Below are 24,637 nucleotides of genomic sequence, written 5' to 3'. Positions count from 1 at the left end.
GGAGAGAAATGTACTGATTACCAAAGGGAAAAACGATCTCAGTGTCTCCGATGTTCATCAATCAGACTGATCTAAATGTCACAAAAGCTAACCAGACCTGTAAGAGCAAACTTCAGTTCAACCACAGCTAAACCTCCATTCTCATCACAATGGGAGTTGCTCACAAGACTCTCCATGAAGATGTGGTCAACACTATGAACATGTTTCAGAACCCAACCCTAGTGGATGTAACAAACTTGATTGCTATGATACCTAATATATTTAGCATATTTTGTAAAGCAGTCACTGTACTCTACATTTACACAGGAACTCACAGGTAGTGGAGAGCTGCTTTAGTTTACATTGACTCATTATGATGATCCTACACAGATAAAAGAGCCAAAAATCAGTGTAGTATAATATTTACATAATTACAACCCTTTCAGCCTCAAACCTGACCCCACTGCAGCTTAGACCCAGCTCTGCTTTCCAAACCAACACATCTCTACCCTGCACAAGATTTGGACAGAGACAGAATCATCTCACGGCTGTACCAGATACTGCCGGATAGCATTTTACAGATACCTGGCATAGGTGTCAGCGTCTACAGAGGGCACAAGTCTGTGAGAATGTGTCAGACTATTTGGAAGGTCAAGAGTTCTATAACACTATGTATCCGAGCCTGATATGGGTCTAACGCAGGGGTGGGCAAACTATGGCCCGCAGGCTGGATCCATTTTAAGCCGCACTATGCAGCTCGGCCCCGCTCCCACGTTCCAGCCGGGACGCTGGGTCGGGGGCCACACCACACGTCTGCCAGAAGCCACGGCATGGCCCCACTCTGGCTCCTACGCGCTCCAATGGAAGCTGCATGGGCAGTGCCTGTGGATGAGGCAGCGTGCAGAGCTGCCTTGCTGTGCCTCTGCATAGGAGCCAGAGAAGGGACATGACACTGCTTCCGGGGGAGGTAAGCACCGCTCGGAGTCTGCATCCCCTGAGCCTCTCCCCATGCCCCAACCCCCTGTCCCAGCCCTGATCCCCCTCCTGCTCTCCATACCCCTCGATCCCAGCCCAGAGCACCCTCCTGCACCCCAAACCTCTCATCCCCAACCCCATTCAGAGCCTGCATCCCCAGCCAGAACCTGCACCCCTGCCCGCACCCCTGCCCCAGCCCTGATCCCCCTCTCGCCCTCAGTCCAAGCCCAGAGCACCCTCCTACACCCCAAATACCTCATCCCCAGCCCCACCCCAGAGCCCACACCCCCACCCAGAGCCCTCACCCCCACCCAATTTTGTGAGCATTCCTGGCCCGCCATACAATTTCTATTCCCTAATGTGGCCCTCGGGCCAAAAAGTTTGCTCATCCCCAGTCTAACGGATTAAAGATTTACTTGAACTCTACAAGATCTGAATAACGATGTGACTGTGCACAGTTATTTCTTGTTAAGGACATTAATGTATTATAATTAAACCTTGCAGGTTTACCACAAGATCACCGAAATCACAGAATCTATCATTTTATTGATTTTGGCCCTAGAGTGCCATGGACCACTGCTTGATGCTCCCTTGGAAAGGAGGGGGAGAGAATGTTCCTCAAAGCATATTTGAATTCTAAGCAGTTGTACTGTGCCATCTTGCTTTCTTTGGGCAAGCTTTCTTCTGTTGTGAGCACTACCCTCCCTCAATTCCTTTCACATAAAATATTCAGACTGATGTGTGGAAGGGAGCTGAAAGTGTAGGTTTGTTTTGTTTTTGTTTTTTTTTAATGATTTCAGTTGGCTAACTGAGCACTGTCAGACAAAATGGTGCATCTAAGATAACAATATTTTGCATTTATATAGAATATTTTCATCCAAGGAACTTCAAGTGTGAAGAGAAGCTATATCCATTTTACTGATTGGGAAACAGGTACCAATCAGTTAAATGCCTTGCCAATAGTCACATGTCGACATGACGAGTCATTGGTAGATTAGGAATAAAACATCAGGCATCCTGGTCTAACTGCTAAATGACTCTGAATCCATAATTGCAGCTGCATTGCTATTTCTGGGAAACATCTGGGTCAGCTAGCATCAGCACTCGTCCTACAAACATTTTTTATCCCAAGAATCAAAAACTTTGTAGGTGGTAGAACAGACACAATTAGGGATAAATTATGCCACCGGGTGTGGGGATGCATCGGAGAAGCATAATGTGAGGAAGAAAGAGAGGAGAGGAAAAGAGGGGGAAAGCTGGAATTGGCACAGAACAAGCGGCCTGGCGAAGGGATGGCTTTGCTAGGAAGAGTGCTGGCTACATCTGTTGATCAGATATAGCAAGAGACATCACTTTCCAGACATCTCCAGAAATATTAAGCCTTACAAAGGCAAAATGCTACTATCAACTACTCACTGCTGATTGAGTGAAGACCTACATACCTCCCTGCCTCTTCTCCCCAATGCAGCTTACACTCATATGAGCTATAATTGAACCCATATTAGGAGATGTGGAAGTCACAAAGTATTGTCCGTACATATACACTGTTCATGTTGCACCTTGTGGAAATACTAGTAACTTACAGTGTATGCCACCTGGAAAGCTATATGTATTTTTAAGTGTGCAAGGAGAATCTGGTGCCTGCTCATGGAAACGTTTTCCCTAACATGATTGCAGGGTTAAGGAAAACTCTGCTGCACCTGTGTTCCTTGAGGGTTCACGCTGAGGCAAAGGAATAATGCAGCCGAGGGCCTCAAAAAAGGATTACCTGTCTGTATATCTCCTTTAACCAAACAAAGTCTTTCAGAATTACTCATTTAAATGAAGCAGTGGGGATACCACCCATCAGGCTCAGATTCACAAAGATACTGAGGTGCCAAAACCTTACACTTGGGCACCAACATCCCAGTTTTAGGCTCCCCTGCAATTCACAAATTCCCACCAAACTCTGTAGGTACCTAAATTCACTTGGTGCCTAAGTTTTCAACATAAAAGTTCCCACCTCTGAGCATGCACATCACTGTCTCCCTATAGGCATCTGGAGGCCTATCTCCCACCTAAACCACAGAGCAATTCATAAACTGGGGGAACACAGGTGTTTGTCAGCCTAAATCGCAGTGTCCAATCTAGTAGGTGTTCTCAGAACAGTCTACCAGACTGGGTCCCATACAAAATCTGGCCACCAGAGGAGGTGGAGTTGGAGGAGGTGGTGGTGGTGCCACCTGCCTTGTAACTTTTAGCCCTGTGTTTAGAGTATTCACCTGGGATGTGGAAAGTCCAGGTTTAATTCCCCTACCCACCACCAGAGAGGGAGACGGGAGATCCCTGTTGAAATCCTACCTCTCAAGAGAAGGCTCTAAACACTGAGATATGGCATATTCTGAAACGAGGCTCCTTCAGTCTCTACTATTAAAGCTGTTCCACTGTGTATAAATAATGAAGGAATGATTGGAGAAGGGGGACCAGACACTGGGTCTCCCACTCGCAGGTAGGCACCCTAACCACTGACCTACAGAGTGAGTTGTTCATATTGATTCGTTCTCATTCTCTCTCTCTTTCCCCACCCTCCACCCCCAAATGATTGTTCCACTGTGGATAAATACTTAAAATTGTAATTGGATACTCAAGACAGAAAAGACAGTTACCTTTTCCATAACTGATGTTCTTCGAGATGTGTTGCTCATGTCTATTCCACAGTAAGTGTGCATCCTCGTCACGTGCACCGGTGCCATAAGTTTTTCCTCAAGCAGTTCCTGTAGCGGACTGCCCCAGCGACCCCTGGAGTGGCACCTCCATGGCACAGTATAAGGGGTGCTGCGCACTCCCCCCCCCCAAGCTCCTTGCCAGACAACTCCAACAGAGGGGAAGGAGGGTAGGATGTGGAATAGACATAAGCAACACATCTCGAAGAATGCCAGTTACGGAACAGGTAACTGTCTTTTCTTCTTCGAGGGACTGCTCATGTGTATACCACAGTAGGTGACTCCAAGCTATATCTGTTGGAGGTGGGTAGGAGTTCACACGTTCCCAGGATGGAGGACAGCCCTGCCAAACCCGGCGTCATCCCTGATCTGGAGGACGATCGCATAGTGCGAGGTGAACGTGTGAACTGAAGACCACATGGCAGCCCCACAATGTCCTGAATGGGGACGTGAGCCAAAAAGACAGCCAACGAGGCCTGTGCCCAAGTCGAGTGCACCTTCACAATTGGTGGTGGAGGGATTCTCCCCAGGTCATAATAGGTACAGATGCACGAGGTGATCCAGTTGGAGAGCTGCTGAGTGGAGGTTGGCCGACCTTTCATGCGCTCAGCCGAGGCAATGAACAGTTGTGAGTACTTTCTGAATGGCTTGGTCCGCTCCAGGTAGAAAGCCAGAGCCCGTCTCACATCCAGCTTGTGGAGGCGGTGCTCCTCACTGGACGCATGGGGCTTGGGGCAAAGGACCAGCAGAAAAATGTCCTGACCCATGTGGTAGGCGGAGACCACCTTCGGGAAGAAAGAGGGGTGTGGGTGGAGCTGGACCTTATCCTTATGAAATACCATGTACTGGGACTCAGAGTTCAGGGCCCTGAGTTCCAAGACCTGCCTAGCCGACGTGATCACAGCCAGGAAGGCCACCTTCCACGAGAGGTGTGACCAGGAGCACATAACTAGTTGCTCAAACGGGGGCCCCGTGAGACGGGCCAACACCAAGTTTAGGTCCCACTGCGGGACTGGAGGCCTAACATACGGGAAGAGATAATCCAAACCCTTAAGGAACTGGCCCCTGGTAGCATGAGAGAATACTGTGTGGCCCTGCACTGGCGGATGGAAGGCCAATATGGCCACCAGGTGCATCTTGACTGATGAAGGCGCCAGGCCCTGGGCTCTAACGTGAAGGAGGTAGTTCAGGATAAGCTGGATCAGGGCAGCCACTGGGGAAACGCCCCGCTCATCCACCCATCTGGAAAACCCAGATCACTTTGCCAACTAGGCTCGGCACATGAAGGGTCGCCTGCTTTTTGGGAAGACGCACTAAACCCCTTCTGAGCACGTCCTTTCCTCTCTACCTAACTATTGAGCAGCCACGCCATGAGGTGGAGTGCCGCTAGGTTGGGGTGGAGGTGGCAGCCCTGGTCCTGGGAGAGCAGGTCTGGGCGGGACAACAATGGCCACGGTGGAGCGACTGCCAGGCCCATGAGGGTCCCATACCAATGCTGTCTGGACCACGCCAAGGCAATCAGAAGGACCGGGCCTTGTCCATCTTTATCTTTTTCAGAACCTTGCTGATCAGCAGGAACTGGGGGAAAGGCATAGAGAAACTGGCCTGACCAGGATAGGCATCGGAGATAGTGCCCTGTCCCAGCCTCCTCCCGAAGCAGAACCAGGGACAGCGACGGTTCTGCCAAGTCACAAACAGGTCCAGCTGGGGAGTTCTCCACACTTGGAAAAGTCTGTGCACCACCTGTGGGTGGAAAGACCACTTTGCTTGAGCAGGGACTTCTCCTCTCAGCACATCTGCCCACCCGTTCCAGTCACCCGGCAGATGGAAGGCCTGTAGGCAGATGTCGTGGGCTATATAAAAGTCCCACAGCCTGAGGGCTTCGCAGCAGAGGGAATAGGATCTAGCCCGCCTTGCCTGTTGATGTAGAATATTGCGGTTGTGTTGTCCGTGAGGACCCTGACCACCTGGTCCTCCAGGTGTGAGCAGAAGGCCATGCACGCCAGTCATACCGCCCTAAGATCCTTGACGTTTACGTGGAGGGTCAAATCCTGAGTCGATCACAGACCTTGAGTCTGAACATTCCCCACATGGGTCCCCAATCCCAGGTCCAACATATCAGACACCAGCTCTGCCCCTGAACAGGACCCCTTGGAGCATGTTTCTCGGGGAGGACCAGCACTGTAGGGAGGTGATCACTGCTTCGAGTACTGTGAGGATTTTAGTATCAGAGGGGTAGCCGTGTTAGTCTGGATCTGTAAAAGCAGCAAAGAGTCCTGTGGCACCTTATAGACTAACAGACGTTTTGGAGCATGAGCTTTCGTGGGTGAATACCCACTTCGTCAGATGCATGTGAGGACTTTGTCCATCCTGTCCCTTGCCAGGGAGAACTCCGAGGCCAACCAGAGCTGGAGTGGCCTCATCCTGAGTCTGGCATGATGGACCAAATATGTGCACTCCGACATTTGACCCAAGAGCTGGAGACATGCTCTGGCTGTTGTCACCGGAAACCTTGTGACCGTGTCAATGAGCCCCTTCAGGGTCTCGAACCTGTCCGGTGAGAGGGAGGCTCTGGCCGATGAGGCATCCAGGACTGCCCCGATAAACTCTATGCGTTGAACTGGGACTAACATGGACTTGTTGTTGTTTACCAACAGGCTCAAAGTGGTGCATGTGGACAGAAGGAGCGGCACGTGATCCCACACCTTCAACCAGGAGCTGCCTTGACCAAGCAGTTGTCCAGACAGCGGAAGAACTGGAACCCCCCAGTGCCTGAGGTGGGCCATCACCACCAACATCTGTTTCGTGAATACGCTGGGGGCAGCGGACAGGCCAAATGGGAGGACTGTAAATTGGTAGTGTTCCTGCCCCACCGTGAAACGGAGGAAGCATCTGTGCCCCTCGAATATATGAATGTGGAAGTACACGTCCTGCAGATTGAGGGCAGTGTACCAGTCCCCGGGATCCAAGGAGGGGATGATGGAGGCCAGGGAGACCACATGGAACTTGAGCTTCACCACGTACTGATTCAGGGCTCGCAGGTCCAAGATGGGCTTGAGCCCCGCTTTGGCCTTTGGGATAAGGAAATAGCAGGAGTAGTGCCCCTTGCCTTTGAATTCCCCAGGTACAGTTTCCTCTACTCCTAGGCCCAGGAGCCGCCCCACCTCCTGCTCGAGCAGGGCCTCGTACAAGGGGTCCCCCAGGAGGGATGGGGGCAGGAGGGGAGGAAGTAAACTGGAGGGTGTAACCCCGGGAGATGGTGTTGAGGACCCATCGATCTGAGGTCAGCCGCAACCACTCCGGGAAAGGAAGCTTTATTGAGGGTGGATCCCTGATGAGAACTGGCAGGGCGTCCCTGGCGTCCCATCAAAACCGCCTTTTCCCCACCTTCTTGCCCTTGGAGGACTCAGGCTTGGGGGCAGGGCAAGACTGCCTCTGTGGGCACCTCTTATAATTCTGCAACTTCTTACAAGCGGTCTCATATTTTGGGTGGGTGGCCTGAGCGTGAGTCTGCTGCAGCTTTAAATTAGGTTTAGCTGGAGCTGAAACAGAGACCCAGAGTCTGGAGAGTCACCAGCCTCTGCGAATCTTTATTTTCAATCATGGCAAGAAGGAACTGAGGCGCGCATGGAGGCCATGCCATGGAGGCACCACTCTAGGTGTCGCTTGGGCACTCCCCTACGGCTACTGCTAGGGGAAAAACTTTCAGCACCAGTGCACGTGGCGAGCATGTATTCCGCAATAGGTATGCATATGAGCAATCACTTGAAGAGGAATGACTGTGTAGCCTACTGTTTAGGGCACCCCTCTGAGAGGTTGGAGACCCTGAGTCCAGCCCTCTGCTCCAAACACTCTTTCACAATCTATGTACAATGGAACAGCTTCAAACGTTTTGGTTTGGGGGTTTTAGCACAAAACATTACCTAGACTTTCAAAAACTAAGAATGCATGACTTATTTTTACTAAAATCTAACATAAGAAATGTACAGTACAAATTATATTACTTGTTGATTTGGTTTGGGATAGACTTTTCATTAAAGCATAAAAATTAATGTTGCAATATAAAAATAATCATTTGTATGACATTCTAAGCATGTATAATAAATCATTCTTCACTGAACTGTTTACCATTTGTTTTGAACCTTATTCTTAGAGTGGAATGAGGGAACAAATAGTTTGGGAGGGGTGTTTTTAAGGTGCAAGTTTTATTCATTAATGCAAGGGAGCTAGAAGAGGCAACATTGTTTGCTTGGAAAAAGTAGGGTGTAGAGCAGGCCTGCACAACTCATAAAGTGGGGAGGGCCATATTACTCCAAAGAAAACAGCTGAGGGCCGAACCCTACCCCGGCCCCACTGAACCCCTCCCCAGCGCCGCCCAGCCCCCCCCCGAAACAACACCCCCCAGCACTACCCGCCCTGCAAAAACAACCCCCCCAGCGCTGCCCAGCCCCCCCAAAACAACTTCCCGCCAAGCGCCGCCCACCCCGCGGAAACAAACCCTCCTTCCCCAGCGCCACTCCGCCAAACAGTGGTATTGAACCTTGGTAATATGTTACAGCGAGCCCTTAAGGTAGTATAATTAACGTAAAAGAAAAATGTCTGTTTGCTAGAAGTAGAATAAGATCTTCCCCCCACTTTGTAATCAATTGCCCTGTGGAATGAATGAGGTGTGACTGAGGAAGGCGTGGAAGGCAGGCATCTCCAGACAGCTGCAACCCTTGGAGAGAGGATGGGAGCCAGACCAGATCAGCAGAACAGGTCAGCCACCAACTCGTAGCTCATCTCCTCAGCCCCCCAGCCCCCATTCGCCTCCTCAGCCCCCCTCCCCCACTGCCAGCTCACCCACCCCCCTGCCACTGCCCGTCCGCTCGCCTCCTCAGATCCCCAACTCCCCCAGCTCACCTGCCCCCAGTTCGCCTTCTAAGCCCCGCCCTCCCCGGCTCACATACTCACCCCTCGCCACTGCCCACACACTCGCCTCCTCAGCCTTCCACTCCCCGGCCAGTGATGAGCTGCCAAAATCTTAACAACTGGCTCCCTCCTCACCCCACAAGGGGGTCGCGGCTCGCTCCCTGGGACTCTTGTCCCATCCAACCCCCAGCGCTCCTTGATGCCCCCCCCCGGGACCCCTGCCCTATCCACCCCCCTTCCCTGTCCCCTGACTGCCCCCCGCCACCCCCTCCTCTCATTCCTGATGGCCCCCCTGGAACCCCTGCCCCATCCAACTACCTCTGGAACTCCTGCCCCTGTCTGCCCCTCGCCACCCCATCCACCTTCCCCCAGGACCCTTGCCCCCATTCAACGCCCCTGTTCCCCGCCCTCTGACCACCCCAACCCCTATCCACGCCCCCACCCCGACCATCCCCCTGAAGTCCCCTGCCCCCTATCCAACCCCCTCCCCCGCCCCCTTACCGCACTGCCTGGAGGTGGCTGGCGGCACTACAGCTGCGCCGCCCGGCTGGAGCCGGGCCACGCCGCTGCCATGCAGCGCCTGGAGCACCAGGTCAAGCCAAGCTCGCAGCCCTCTCGCTTCCTGCAAATGAGCTGTTCACACAGGAAGCCTGGGAGGGCTAGAGAAGCAAGCGGTGGCTTTGTGCTCAGGCCCAGGGAGGCGGAGGCAGAGCGGAGGTGAGCTGTGGCAGGGAGCGGTTCCCTTGCACACACACCCCTGGTTATCTATTGCGGCACGGGCGGCCCCCCCACCCCAGCTCACCTCAGCTCCGTCTCCACCTCACTGGGCCTGAGCACAAAGCCACTGCACCGCTTCTCCGCCCTCCCAGGCTTCCCATGCGAACAGCTGATTCGTGGGAAGTGGGGAAGAAACAGAGCGGAGCATTCAGGGGTGGAGGCGGAGGCAGAGTGGCAGTGAGCTGGGGCCAGCCACCGGCTCACCTGCCCCCCGCCACTGCCCACCCACTTGCTTCCTCAGGCCCCCTACCCCATTGCCGACTCACCTGCGCCCCCGCTACTGCCCGCTCGCTTGCCTCCTCAGCCCCCCTCCCTCACTCTCCGCTTGCCTACTCACCACCCTCCCCACAAACGGGCCACACAGTGAGCCCACATGGGCCACATGTTGTGCAGGCCTGGTGTAGAGGTTGTTTGTTTTAAATGACACATCCTGGATACAATTAAATGTTTTTTTTAAATAAGCGAAGAAACCCCTCTCCTCCCCCACTCCGATAGAAATATAACTACATACAAAGGAAATGAATCCAACCTCCATAAACACTCTATACGCTGAGGGGAAGGTCACGGTAAAAGATGTATTAAACAACCAAAGAGAGAGAACTATTGATTCATAAAAATCAATTGTCAAATTAATCAAGACTATACTATACTGTATGTTTAAATTAATAGTATTACTAGTCAATCTTAGGCTGCAATATTTAAAATTAATCCCACATATAAACATTGATTACCAATAAAGGAAATATGGAAGATACAAAGTATGGTGTTATAAGATACTGAGTTGAAATAGAAGTCTGATATAATAATATTCCCCATAAATTCTTCATTAAAATCGAACAAGTTAGACACTTCTTCCTAGCATTTCACTTTAATTATTGTTTTTAAGCAGCCAAAAAGTGATTATCATAAACACAATCCAGAAAAAAAAACTTCTCCTTTTTAGGAGATCTTTAGAATTTGGCAAGAAACAAAATGGAAATATCTAGACACAGATCTGTAATTACTTCTTCTGAGCATTCATCAGTCTATCTAAAGAACAGTATGAACAGAAATGAGTGTGAAATTTACATGGATAAATTATATCACACTGCTTTGTTTCCAGAACAAAGACTGTTATCCTGTCTTTATTCTCAAATGAGACAGAAAACCATAATCCTGACAGAAATCTCTTTTGTAGTAGCCTGGAGGGAACAATATTAAGTGTGTGTGTGTGTGTGTGTGTGTGTGTGTGTGTGTGTGTGTGTGTGTGTGTGTGTGTGTGTGTGTGTGTGTGTGTGTGTGTGTGTGTGTGTGTGTGTGTATATATATATATATATATATATATATATATATAAAAATGATGTTGGGAGTGGCTAATATTTTTTCCCAAAAAAATTCTGAACTGCTAGTGAACCTCCTGAATAGGAAGTCCCCTCGGATCCTTGACAAATTAGGTAACTTTTGCTCGGGGCTTGTATTGGAGTAGTACACATGTACACAGCATACATCTACCTCCCTAAAACTTGCCTTCCAAAATTTAAACCAATGGTTCTCAACCCATGGCCCAATCAGCACACAATTGTCAGAGCCATACAAGTAGTATATATATTGTGTGGATGCCAGCCACATAACCTCTAGAGAGCTGCATACGCAGCCCACAACGGTAAATCAGTTGAGAACCACTGATCTAAACTCTCATTGTTAAAAAGTCTTAATTTCTCACCGCTGTGAAAAAAAAATCATTCAAAACAAGAACCATGGCCTTGTCTACCCTGAGGGATTTTTGCCATTGGCAGCCAGCCACCAGTATAGCTGCAGCAGTGCAGTTGGACAAAGCCACTGTAAGCTATAATTCGAACTGGCGCATCTTACCCCACTTGAAACAGTAAAATGTACCACTGTTTTAGGAGTCTGCACCATTACAACTACATTGATGGCTAGTCACAGATAGCTGTAACTGGAGCAAATTCCCAGCACAGATAAGGCCTGAATAGAAGCAATAGAATGACATCTGCCTGAGTTTGCAGAGAGGCTAAAACAACAGTTCCAAAAGATACAAACCACTCTGTTTCAAATAGATAAATTCAAAATGTCACTATTTTATTGTTGATTTAAACTTGTAAACAAGTAGATGGAGGATCACATGAAGATCTGCACAATCTACCATCAATGATATTTCATCCTAGTGCCATGATTTCTCCCCCTCCAATCAAGAAGCCAAACTCAAGCTGCCAAAGCAAGGCATCTGAATTTCAATGAAGAAAGTCAAGCCTGAAGAGCTCACCAAAATGTAGCATAGCATGCAAGATTGTATTTTGAATATCTGCAAAATCTATTATAAGTGGCTTCTCATTATGGTGGTGTTAAATGAGTGGAGCTTAGTTTGTGGGCAGACAATGGAACTGTACTTTTTACCCTTTTTGTTTTACCCTTTCCCTCACTAATTTGATTCTGTTTTTAAACAACCTATAGCAAGTGATGTGAAAGCATGGTCTCCTTAATCCAAGCTACTTTAAGTATTTAGAAGTTTGAAGCTTTAGTTTGTAAGCCCTGGAATGTCTCTCTATAATATCTGGAATCTTGATCTGCCCGTTTTCCCAAAGAATTTGACTACTGAAATGAATAAAAGGCAATCTTTGTTTCAAGTGCTTGTATATCTCGCTATATAATAAAAAAGCAATATTACTTAGCTCTTATATAGTGCTTCCATCCCTAGATCTCAAAGTACTTTACCAGGGTGAATAACACGCATTATTCCCATTGTAAAGATACAGAAACTGAGGCACAGAGACAGAGTTTGAGCCTAAATTCTCGAAGTATCCACAAATTTTGGGTGCCAAAGTTAAAATGTCAAAGGCCTCATTTTCATTAGTTACTGACCACCTGCAATTCCTACTGACTCCACCAACATATCACAATAAGAAAATTGTATAGAACTCTAAATGTAACAATGTACACAGACTATCTCCCTTTCCAAATCTTTACAACACATTTAACAAACAATATTTTTCCATCATAGAACAAAAAAAGAAAGAGCAAAGTTAAAATTGTGAAGGAGCATAAACTGGATGTGATGATAGTGAATGATGACAGGTTGTTTGTCAAAAAGGAAATGGCTGGATCCTTTCACTGTTCATTTCCAGACCTTCTAACATTTAGGGTGAATGAATGGTTTGCAGGTGTATGTTTCCTGTATAGAAAGTGTAATACTGTTTTGGGGCATAAGGATTAAAAAGTTTTTCATTGGAATTCAGCTAAACTCTCTTTTAACAAAGTTTTTGTCTGGGAATTTCCCTGTTGTTTTACAGAGTACCAAACATTTTAAATTGGGTTAACATGTAATTTGGAAAAATGCCACATTTTTCTCTTAAAATGTTGTGCTGACAAGTAATATCTAAGATTACTAAAACTAAAAGAAATTTGCAGAATATAAATTGCTCTTTTTTTTCAGTTATGCATTTGACAGTACTTTGTGTATAGTCAGTTTCACTGTTTCTCCCGCCCCTTTCTAAAAATATCCTTAAAAACATCAACAGTGGAATGGGAAAACATCTATACAAAGTAATTACATTTAAGGACATACTATTTAAAGTATGGCCTATCAGAACCTGAAATCTTTTGAATTAGTTTTTAAGTTCCTGCAGCTAAATCCACTCTAAAGCATAACACTATTCACAAAAAAATCTTAACACAATGATTTACCATTACCTTATTAAAAGGAAAACAATCATAAAAACAACCAGCAGAGAGAAAACCTTAGTCTTCTAGTTTGATCTTAGACACTGTAAAACTATCAAATGGTAAACAGTAAGCACAAAAACGAAAAGGCTTCAACTGAAATGATGCAAAAAGCAACCATTTCCTTGATCATTATCAAGGGCATGACACAGAATATAGTTTTAGCAAAGCTAAGATACATAAAAGACTCATGGAGATCTTACAAATCGTAAAAAAAAAATCTTAAAATCTATCCAGGATTCTCCAAGACATAGGGATTATCAACTTTCAATGAAACAGATGCCATCCTAGAGCTAGCATAATTAATTTTATCTTGAACTGCAAAAACACTGAGACTATAAAATTTAGACTTGTCCACAAAAGCCAAATATATCAGACACAATATAATAACTGTAAAATAGGTTAATATACTGATCTGATCTTGATAAGAAGGAAATATAACCCGATGATTAAACTAATTCACATGCTGATTTTGCAAGAATTCAGTGAGTAAGGAGTTACAACACTCAAGTCTAGATGTTATTACAATATGAATCAGAACCTCCTTTTATTTTGATAGCAAAGGGTGCACAATGACAACATTCTGCCAAGGTAAAAGGAAAAATGTAGAAACAGTCTTGTAATGTGTTCCAATATAAAACCATCTTGAAGTCTAGTGCTGCAGAAACATTATCAGATTCTACAAATTCTAATATTAACTCCATTGAGGTAAACAGAAGACACAGAGCTTAACAGTTACTGTGGCCTGAGGAGAATTTCAATTTTATTAGTATTTAATATTTTTTTTACTTCTTAGAAAGACACAAATCCACTGCCAATAGGCAGAATCACGTTCTCTGTATGCAGTGGGGTAGTATCAGGGAAGAGGAGGTAGATCAAACTGTCACATGCATAGCAGTGATATGGCTGACCATATTAATTGAAAATCCCACCTAAAGGAAACATACACAAATCAAGGAACATGAGATCCAGAACAGAGCTCAGGGAAATATCCAAAAGGGTCAACCTGCTATCATAGTTATGCTACCTAATCCTGCCATAGGAAACATTACAGGTCTGTCTCATCTTACGCTGGGGTTCTGTTCCACGGTTAGCGCGTAAAGGAAAAACTGCGTATAGTCAAAATTATATTAAGTTGAATGGCAGGTGAAATCGCCCGCACTACAGAAACAATATTTAAATTGTTATTTTTCTCTTTTTTTTTGTTTTTGCCAACCACGTAAAGCTGAAATCGTGCATGTTAAATGCATGTAAGATGCGACAGACCTGTACTGCAAAAAGAAATAAAAAAGGTGTGACCAGAAGAGATATAACCCTCCCATCAGGAGCTATGCTTGGTAACTATCAGTAAGGTGACACAAACTTTTAGTTACTCTTCTGATTATTAAGAATGTGAGTTTGTCATGGAGGTCACAGAACAGATTCCATGACTTACGGGACTTCCATGACTTCTGCACCACCTGAGGAGCTCAGGCAGCCCCTGCTCCAGCCACACCGGCCACTGCTGGGGCAGTCTCGGGCCATCCTCCTCCTCCCCACCTCAGCAGGAGTTTCAGTGTGTATGGGAGGGGACTCAGGGCTGGGGACACGGGGGGGGGGAGGGAGAAATGTGGGCTACAGACAGTACTTACCTCAGCGGGTGCTCCCTGGAAGCGTCGACATGTCCCTCCTCCCTCTCAGTTCCTACCTTCGTGCACTGGCTCCGTCCCCAGGCACTACCCTCGCAGCTCCCACTGGCAGCAGTTCTCAGCCAGCGGGAGCTGAGGAGCCGAGGCTTGGGGCGTGGGCGTGGGCAGCATGTGGAGCTAAGAGCTGAGGGAGGGATATGTTGCCACTTCCAGGGAGTCGCAAGGAGCCAGGTAGGGAGCCTGCCAGCCCCGCCGACCCTCTCCCCAACACAAGCAGGGCTCCCAGGCCACGTGCCATTGCCTGCCTCCCCCAGCACCAGCAGGGGTGCCAGGCCTCCCCCCCAGGCACCCACAGCATCCCCTGGCCACTCCCAATCCTCCCGATTTAGTCAGGGGTATACAGTACAAGTCATGAACCAGCCACAGGCCATAAATTTTTGTTTACTGCCCAGGACCTGTCCATTAATTTTACAAAAAATACCCATGACTAAAACGTAGCCTTACTCATTATGTCCCAAAGCCTGCAACAGGGTGACCAGGTGCCCGATTTTCAACTGGAACACTCAGTCGAAAAGGGACTCTGGCGGCTCCAGTCAGCACTGCCAACCAGGCCATTAAAAGTTTGGTCAGAGGTGCTGTGGGGCTAAGGCAGGCTAGTCCCTACCTGTCCTAGCACCACACACTGGAAGTGACCAGCAGGTCCAGCTCCTAGGTCGGGGGATCATGGGACACTGCACGGTGCCTCTGCCCTGAGCACTGGCTCCGCACTCCCACTGGCGGGTTCCCTGCCCCAGCCCAGAGCCCCCTCCCACACTCTAAACACCTCATCCCCGGCCCTACCCCAGAGTCCTCACCTCCTCCTGCACCCCAATCCCCTGCCTCAACCCACAGCCCCCTCTCACACTCCGAATTCCTCAGCCCCACCCCACCCCCAGCCTGGAGCCACCTCCTGTACCCCTCATCCCCAGCCTCATCCCGGAGCCAGCATCTCCTGCCTAGAGCCCTCACCCTCTCCCATACCTCAACCCCCTGCCATAACCTGGAGCCCCCTCCTGTACCCTCCATCCTCAGCCCCACCCCAAAGCCCGTACCCCCTCCCACACTCCAACCTCCTGCCTCAATCTGAGGGAGGGGAAATGCAGTGAGCACGAGGTCAGGGCCTCGGGGAAGGAGCAGGACTAGGGTGTTCAATTTTATGAAATCAGAAAGCTGGCAACCCTATCCTACAAACCCCTTGTCACCTGCACAATTTTAATCACGAGTGGTTCCACTGACTGAAATGGGGATTATTCACAAGCATAAGAATTTGTACAACTGGGGCCTGGTTCCTCATTCAAAGACATATACCCTATGCTATTTACTTCTGTAGTGTCCCTTCATGAGGCTTTTAAGGACTGCAAACGCCAATTCAGAAATATTTCATCCTATTTGGATTGTAGGGATACATAATGCAACCTAGATATGACATACTAACAACAATGAAAAACTTTAGATGATCCAGGACAATTAAGATACTAGAATATGTGGTGGAAATTTGGGGTATTTTGTGAAAAGCAATTATGGGCAAGAATACAAGTAAATATTTGTACAGACTGTTATATGGATATTACTGATTGTATGATTTCCTTCAAGTATAAGAGGGGTAGCCATGTTAGTCTGGATCTGTAAAAGCAGCAAAGAATCCTGTGGCCCCTTATAGACTAACAGACATTTTGGAGCATGAGCTTTCGTGGGTGAATATCCACTTCATCAGATGCATGTAGTGGAAATTTCCAGGGGTAGGTATATATACACAAGCAAGCTAGAGATAACGAGGTTAGTTCAATCAGGGAGGATTAGGCCCTGTTCTAGCAGTTGAGGTGTGAAAACCAAGGGAGGAGAAACTGGTTTTGTAGTTGGCAAGCCATTCACAGTCTTTGTTTAATCCTGAGCTGATGGTGTCAAATTTGGTTTTCACACCTCAACTGCTAGAACAGGGCCTCATCCTCCCTAATTGAACTAACCTCGTTATCTCTAGCTTGCTTGCGTATAGATACCTACCCCTGGAAATTTCCACTACATGCATCTGATGAAGTGGGTATTCACCCACGAAAGCTCATGCTCCAAAATGTCTGTTAGTCTATAAGGTGCCACAGGATTCTTTGCTGCTTTTATGATTTCCTTGTTTCTTGCTCTTACGCATTTAATTTTAAAATTCATAATTTTAAACTTTTTTCTTGGTAATTTTTTGTATTTTTCTTATTCGGTCTATGTGTGAATTACCTTTCCTGTCACTTTACTATTTACTCTATTCACACTATTTACAGGTGGCCCTTACTGTCTGTGATGTATGTTTTCTCATGCGTGTAAAGACCCTGGTTGGGGGGTGAGGGCAAAGGTCGTCAGAGAAGTCACAGATGAACAGGGAGAAGCCATCGAAATAGATTATGTGAGAAATACCAGCCAGCTATCAAGAAGGTATACCCTTTTTTGGGTCTGTGTGACAAAGAATGATTGGGAAAAGTATAGTCCTAGAGGATCACATGACATATGTCAGCTGTGAACTATCAAAATTCCTGTGTTCAAATCAAGAGGAAGACACACAAAAGCTTGCCAGCTGAGCAAAAGAAAGTTGCTGATCATGAAACTTAAAGTACAAAATAATTTCCTGCTTTTGTTCATAATTCCCTATCTCGTACTATTTTAAAATGTTATATATATAGCATATGAAAAAAATGAGTGTATTTAATGCTACTGACAGATGTTTTGGTTGACAGATTTAATTAACTACTGAGTCCTCTAGTTATCTACAGAATTTGCTTGGTACTTGGGCCAAAAACATAGTTCAGCCTCCAGAACCATTCAATTCTTGTTTTCTCTGCTAAGGCTACCAAAAGTTGCAATTAGTGCCAGGCTCATATTTACTAAACTCCTGTGTGTTATTAATGAATGGAAAGGACCTGCCTGAGTGTTTCAGAACAAAGAATTAACCTTGTTAGAGTTGATAAAAGATAATGTAAACACTGGAATAGACACCAATTTTAATGATGAAGCCAGCACTGGCTCCACTGTTCAGCTTAGGTTCCTTGATCACAGATAGATTCTTTGCAACACAACGGATGTAGTTCCATTGCAGGAGGATGCAGAAAGTGGATAAGGGTGAAGTATCATATGTGGCAGCACACAGAAGCAGGAGGGGCTGGGCATGGGACAGCTGTATGTGGTGGGGTGGAGAAAAGGTCCAACATTGGCTACTTTGGCCTACTGAAGTAGTCTCCACAGAATGTCTTCTCACACATGCCCAACAGCTGACCCCATTACTCAGGACAGACAATGGGCACAGGATATGATCCTTCATGAACAAGACAGAGAGAGAGAACTATTTTTAAATATTGAAAAATATTAAATATTTACATACACAATTTTTATATACACTTTCCCAGCTTGCAGTTTCTAAGTGTTTAAGGAGAGGGGCTCTCTCTTGTACACTTCTTATGGTGTCTAGTACAGGGATTCTCAAACTGGGGGGTCGCAACCCCTAAGGGGGCACAGGGTTTTTATGTGGGGGTCACAAGTACATGCATGAAACAGAGCAACTGCTATAAAATGTATCATTTAAGTCTAGCATTTTAGAAAATTACACACGTTTCTGTCACACTGTAGTATTTTTAGTTCAAAAAGTACTGTAAACGTGTAATGCAGAGATCATTATTCCTAAATAAAATATATATTTGCATCATCGCCACTTTCAGGAAATTGGACTCTGTGGATTGTAGTATCGTGCGTGCAGGTCTGTTGTCTTGAGACTAAAAAGGTAGACCTGAGACAACATTAGAGGGCTTGATTGTTTAGCAGTTGAAAAGCTGTATTAAACAGCAGAACAATCAGAGCTCTGAGGCTGGCAAAAAAGGTAATTTATAATTTAACAGTCAGACACATAGGCAGGGGCAGTGCTAGGGGAGAACTGCAGGGGCAACAGCATCCCCAAAATTTGCCTTAGTCACTCCCCTCATAGCCACCTCTTCCCAGCACTAAGGTCAAACGTTACACAGAAAAAAGGGAGGCACGGTATGACATTACCACATACTTCTAAATAAAGAACAGGAGTACCTGTGGCACTTTAGAGGCTAACAAATTTATTTGAGCTTTTGTGAGCCACAGCTCATACATCAGATGCATAGAATGGAACATACAGTAAGAAGATATTTATACATACGGAGAACATAAAACGGTGGAAGTTGCCATACCAACTCTAAGAGATTAATTAATTAAAATGAGCTATTATCAGCAGGAGAAAAAAAAAACTTTTGTAGTGATAATCAAGATGCTCCATTTCAGACAGTTGACAAGAAGGTGTGATATTTGTATGTTTGTTAATATTACTTTTCCCAACAGACTTACTAGTGCTCCATTGCCACCCTTACCTCTGCGCTGCTGCTGGCTGCAACACTGCCTTTAGAGCTGGGAGGCTGTGAAAAGTGATATTAACAAATATACAAATATCACTTTGCACAATGCCATTTACATGCTAACAGCCCTGGATTCATCCTGGCAACATGTCACATCCACAGTTCCTGTGCTAAGCTATTCATTAGTTACTGCTCAAAGGGAAGGACATAAAGGGAATCAGTTCAAAAGGCATCAGGTTCTAGTGTGGGCTTCCACACAGCCCCCAACAACTACTTCTTCCAGGTATCCTAGACGTAGAGCTCCAAAGCTCCTTCACAGGCCTCCAGAGACAGAAGGCACCACCACTGCTGATAGACCCTATGGATACTTAGCCTGTCTGGCATCACAGCCTTCGGTACAGCACCAGATATCCCAGGGTACCCACTATTGGCAACTCTACTACCAATAGTCTACACTAGTCTTAATGCCATCAACTACTTCCCCTTGCCTCATTACACTTCCTGTAATTGTCATTGATCCTCCCCACCTCCCCATAGCCATTCCCCTTTTCCTCTTCTCTCCAGTTTATTATATTCTTTAACGTCAAATATAATATCAAAACACACTGGGTGTACTGGTTGATCACAGGATGATTATGAGCTGCCAATGTGATGCAGCCATGAAAAAGGCTAATGCAACCTTAGAATGCATCAGGCGAGGTATTTCTAGTAGAGATGGGGAAGTGTTACTACCATTATATAAGGCACTGCTGATGCCTCATCTGGAATATCATGTGCAACTCTGGTCTCCCATGTTTAAGAAAGATGAACTCAAACTGGAACAGGTGCAGAGAAGGGCTACTAGGATGATCAGAGGAACAGAAAATCTATCTTATGAGAGGAGACTCAAAGAGCTGGGCTTGTTTAGCCTAACCAAATGAAGGTTGAGAAGAGAGATGATTGCTCTCTATAAAGACACCAGAGGAATAAATACCAGAGAAGGAGAGGAGTTATTTAAGTTAAGGGCCAATGTTGACACAAGAACAAATGGGAATAAAAAATTACTAAGAAAAAAGTTTTAAAATAGTGAATTTTAAAATTAAATGCATAAGAGCAAGAAACAAGGAAATCCTACAATCAGTAATATCCTTATAACAATCCGAACCAAATATGTATTTGTATTCTTGCCTGTAATTGCTTTTCACCAAAAAAAAAAACCAACTGCATCAACAAGTTCAGGCTTGAAATTAGATTAAGGTTTCTAATCATCAAAGGAGTGAAGTTCTGGAACAGCCTTCTAAGGGGAGGAGTGGGAAAAACAACCCAACCGGCTTCAAGACTGAACTTGATAAGTCTATGGAGGGGATGGTCTGATGAAACTTCCTATAGTGACATGTAGCTGATCTGCAACCGTTAATAACAAATAAAACCAACAGGCAGTGATGGGACAATAGATGGGGAAGGGCTCTGAGTTACTATATAGAATTCTTTCCCAGGCGTCTGCTTGTTGGGTCTTGCTGAAATGCTCAGGATCTAACTGACTGCAATATTTGGAGTCAGGAAGGAATTTTCCCCAGGATCAGATTGACAGAGACCCTGGGGTTTTTCCACCTTCCCCTGCAGTGTGGGGCATGGGTCATTTGCAGCTTTAAACTATTGTAAATGATGGATTCTCCATAACTTGAAGTCCATAAATCATGATCTGAGGAATTCAGTACCTCAACCAGAGGTTATTGGTCTATAACAAGAGTGAGTGGGCAAGATAATGTGACTTGCAATGTGCAGGTGATCAGGCTAGATGATCATGATGGTCCGTTCTGACCTTAAAGTCTATTTTCCAGTTTTGTTACCTTTTAAATATATCATTTATTCATAGTACAGTAGCACAGAGATCACAGTCATGTCTCCTCCTTACCTACCTACCCTGTGTCTCCTTTTCCCTCCATCATCTTTCGCTGCTCCCCTCCACAATCTATATGCTTTTGTTTTGTTTTAAATCAAGATTTATACTGTACTTCTAAACCAGCTCATTGTCTTGTATTTGTCCCACTTATGCCATTGCACTAATACTTCTGTTGATTCTGTCATGTCATTATTTGGTCCCCTATCCTCCAAAGCACTTACACATGCTTAATTTTAAGTACCTGAGCAAACCTATTGAAGTCAACAGAAACACTCACATGGGTAAAGTTAAGCACATGCATAAGCTTTTTGCAGGATCAGGGTTCTAAACTTTCAACTCTTTGGGGCAGTGGCAACGTCTATTTTGTCTCTGTAACACCAAGCATACTTTTGGGCATTCAGTGAATAATAAAAAAATGAGTTAATATTGGCATATTTTGATCACCTGTGTTTGCAGCTAAAGGCTATCTTACACACTGAGTTCACAGGTTTAACTAAAGGTGTTGTTTTTAAACTGATTTACTTAAACCAATGCAAAAGGCTGAGTAGACACTCTTATTTTGGTTTAAACCAAGCTTACTGTGGTTTGTCTAAGTCAATCATGAACAGATTTAAGACAAATCAAAATAAGCTTCTCTTAAATCAAAATAAGAGTATACACAATGGGCTGCACTGGTTCAACTAAATCAGTTTAACTAAACAGGTGCAAAATTCATGTGTATACACGACTAAGGTTAAATATGAAGCTAATTCCCTCATTAAATGATTTGCACCTAGGAAGACTATGCAATTGGTTGGGAAAAAATGGATTATATATGATTGCTGCAAAAATATTACAACACACAGCTTTGAGAGAAGAGAATTTCTCATATAAAAAAAAATCCATGGGCTAAATTTAGAAGAGTAATTAAGAGACTCAGTGCAATTTACACCTTCTTCCATCCCCTTCAACATTCAAGTTGCATTAACTTAAACTCATGCCCATTTACCAAGGTGTAACTTGCATCACTTATGCCTTAACTACTCTGGCAAGTTTCTGCACAGTAAAGCAGCTTTCTGCGCTGTAACTCCTGAGGTACACACACTTAGTGTGCAGAAACTGCACAGTTGTGGCACTTTAAAAAAAAAACACACACCCCAATGAGAGGCATACAACTATCTGCACTGGGGCTACAGCGCTGCAGAGCCAGTGTAGACACCGTGGCAACTACAGAGCTGTGATTGGCCTCCGGGAGGTGTCTCACAAGGACTGTTCTCACTTCTCTGGTCATCGGTTTCAACTCTACTGCTCTGCCCTCAGGTGACCAACCGTCACCCCCACCCCATAAATTCCTTTGGAAATTTGAAAGTCCCCTTCCTGTTTGCTCGCTGATGCGTGCAGTGGTCTCATTGCATCTTTCCAGGTGGCCATGCCTGCTCCACACACCAGGTGATCCTCCACTTGGAGCAATGATGAGCTGCTGGACCTCATCAGCATTTGGGGAAAGGAGGCTGTCCAGTCTCAGCTGCACTCCAGCCATAGGAATGATGATACCTATGGACAGATTTCACAATGCATGACAAAAAGGGGCCATGACTAGGACACATTGCAGTGCACGGTCAAAGTGAAGGAGCTGTGGAATGCCTACTACAAGGCGCGGTGGGCAAACTGACGCTCTGGTGCTGCGCACATGAGCTGCCGGTTCTACAAAGAACCGGAAGCAATACTAGGTGGCGACCTCACCTACACTGTGAAGGCCCCTGTAAATACTCCGTTGGCCCACGTATCAGTCGAGAGTGGACCAAGCCAGGAGGAGGAAATCTTGGACGAGAACATGGAGGGGGGCTCATAGGCAGAGGATGACTCGGGGGTCAGAGATGCATGCAGCCAAGAGCTCTTTTCTACCCCAGAGGAGGCTAGCCAGTCACAGCTGTCAGATGTTGGCGAAGCGGAAAGAGGAAAGGAGACCCCTGGTAAGTGGATCTGATTTTGGGAATTGCTGAAGCGAGTTGTTGGGCGTAGGACAGGAGGGTTGCAGAAAGCAAGTTTCTCTCCCACCACAGGGCTAGTCTGAGCAGCGGAACAGGCTGTTGACTTACTCCCTCACTTCCCGGGGAATCTCCTTCAGATACCTTCCACGATCATCACATCCTGTGGAAAGTGTGGGGACAGGAATGATTATCAACTCCCGCGGCCTCCTCCTCATCCCCCCATAGCGTTGACTCTCCCGCAGAGCACATGCCCAGTGTACAGCAGGGTCAGGGAAGAGTGATTTACCCTGTCCCTGAGGCTACCCATCATTTTGGGGGTCTTGTGGCTCATGTGTGCTCACCTGGGGTCAGCCAGTTAGTGACAGGTGTCTGAGTACTAGCTGTGTTTTAAAGCACTGAATCAGTGTTGTCTGTGTTGCAAACAATACTGCTTCTGTAAGTTGTTATGTTTAAACTTCAGAGAGATGACTTTGGGAGCCCAGCCTCCCTCTTTGTTATCGCTGGCTGAACGGTTGCACAGAATTAGAAAGCGGCTGTGACGGTACCTCCCATAAGGCTTTATGGAAATATGCTTAGAATGTGTTTTATGCTACTTTTGCCATGTAACATATCTCAAAGGTTATGATCTACTAAATGTATTAATCCTATTTGTATGCATGTATCATTTTTTTATTCAAAGTTATGAATGTTGGCTGTGTACTGGCTTGATTTCTAAAAAACCTTAGTAGAGCATTTGGTCAGTTCCTGGAGAAAGGAATGTTGAAATTAAGTACCTAATCAAGAAACACTTAAAGGACAAAGGATCTTGGAATGCTCCAATCCACATAAGAAGTCTACTTGAGGATGTTCAAGGTAGCATGTAAACAATGGATGCTACCTGTAAAAACTGAGTCATGCATGGACATGTGACTTGCCCAGGTGACTACTAAACTCCATCTTGGAGCTGGACTTTGCATAGGAGTGAGGAGGGGGTCTCCACCCAAAGAGAAAGTCTATTTAAACCCCTGGGAAGCCCCTCCCTTTTGTCTTCAGCTGCCTAAAGAAAGAGCCTCTCCACCCCCTCAAGATACCTGAAAAAATTGGAACAAAGGACAGTGACTGCAAGGGCTGTGAGCGACTGCTGGACCCAGGCTAAAAGGAGATTAGTCTGTAAAAGGGAGCATTCTGGAACTGGTGAGGATCTTATTTGTATTCAGTTTGATTAGACATAGATTTGCACATTTTATTTTATTGTGCTTGATGACTTACTTTGTTCTGCCTGTTACTACTTGGAACCTACTTTCTGTATTTAATAAAATCACTTTTTACTTATTAGTTAACTCAGAGTATGTATTAATACCTGGGGGAGCAAACAACCATGCATCTCTCTCTAACAGTGTTATAGAGGGCGAACAATTTATGAGTTTACCCTGTATAAGCTTCATACAGGGTAAAATGGATTAGACCCCATTGGGAGTTGGGCATCTGAGTGTTAAAGACAGGAATACTTCTGTTAGCTGCTTTCAGGTAAACCTGTAGCTTTGTGGCAAGTAATTCAGACCCTGGGTCTGTGTTGGAGCAGATGGGACTGTCTGGCTCAGCACGACAAGGTGTGGGGGTCCCGAGCTGGTAGGGAAAGCAAGGGTAGAAGTAGTCTTGGCACATCAGGTGGCAGCTCCCAAGTGGGGTTCCGTGATCCAACCCGTCACAGTGGCCAAAAAGAATTAAG

General features: G+C 46.0%; 1 protein-coding gene across 6 annotated transcripts in view; it reads right to left on the bottom strand.

The window, feature by feature from the left end:
- STX17 (syntaxin 17) overlaps window positions 1–24,637 on the bottom strand; it is a 121,423-nt gene that overhangs the window by 31,516 nt on the left and 65,270 nt on the right. The gene's annotated exons all lie outside the window — the stretch shown is intronic.

This window comes from Gopherus flavomarginatus, chromosome 2 (genome assembly GCF_025201925.1).
Source record: "Gopherus flavomarginatus isolate rGopFla2 chromosome 2, rGopFla2.mat.asm, whole genome shotgun sequence".
Taxonomy (NCBI): Eukaryota; Metazoa; Chordata; order Testudines; family Testudinidae; genus Gopherus; species Gopherus flavomarginatus.
This window is presented reverse-complemented; position numbering and strand designations above follow the sequence as displayed.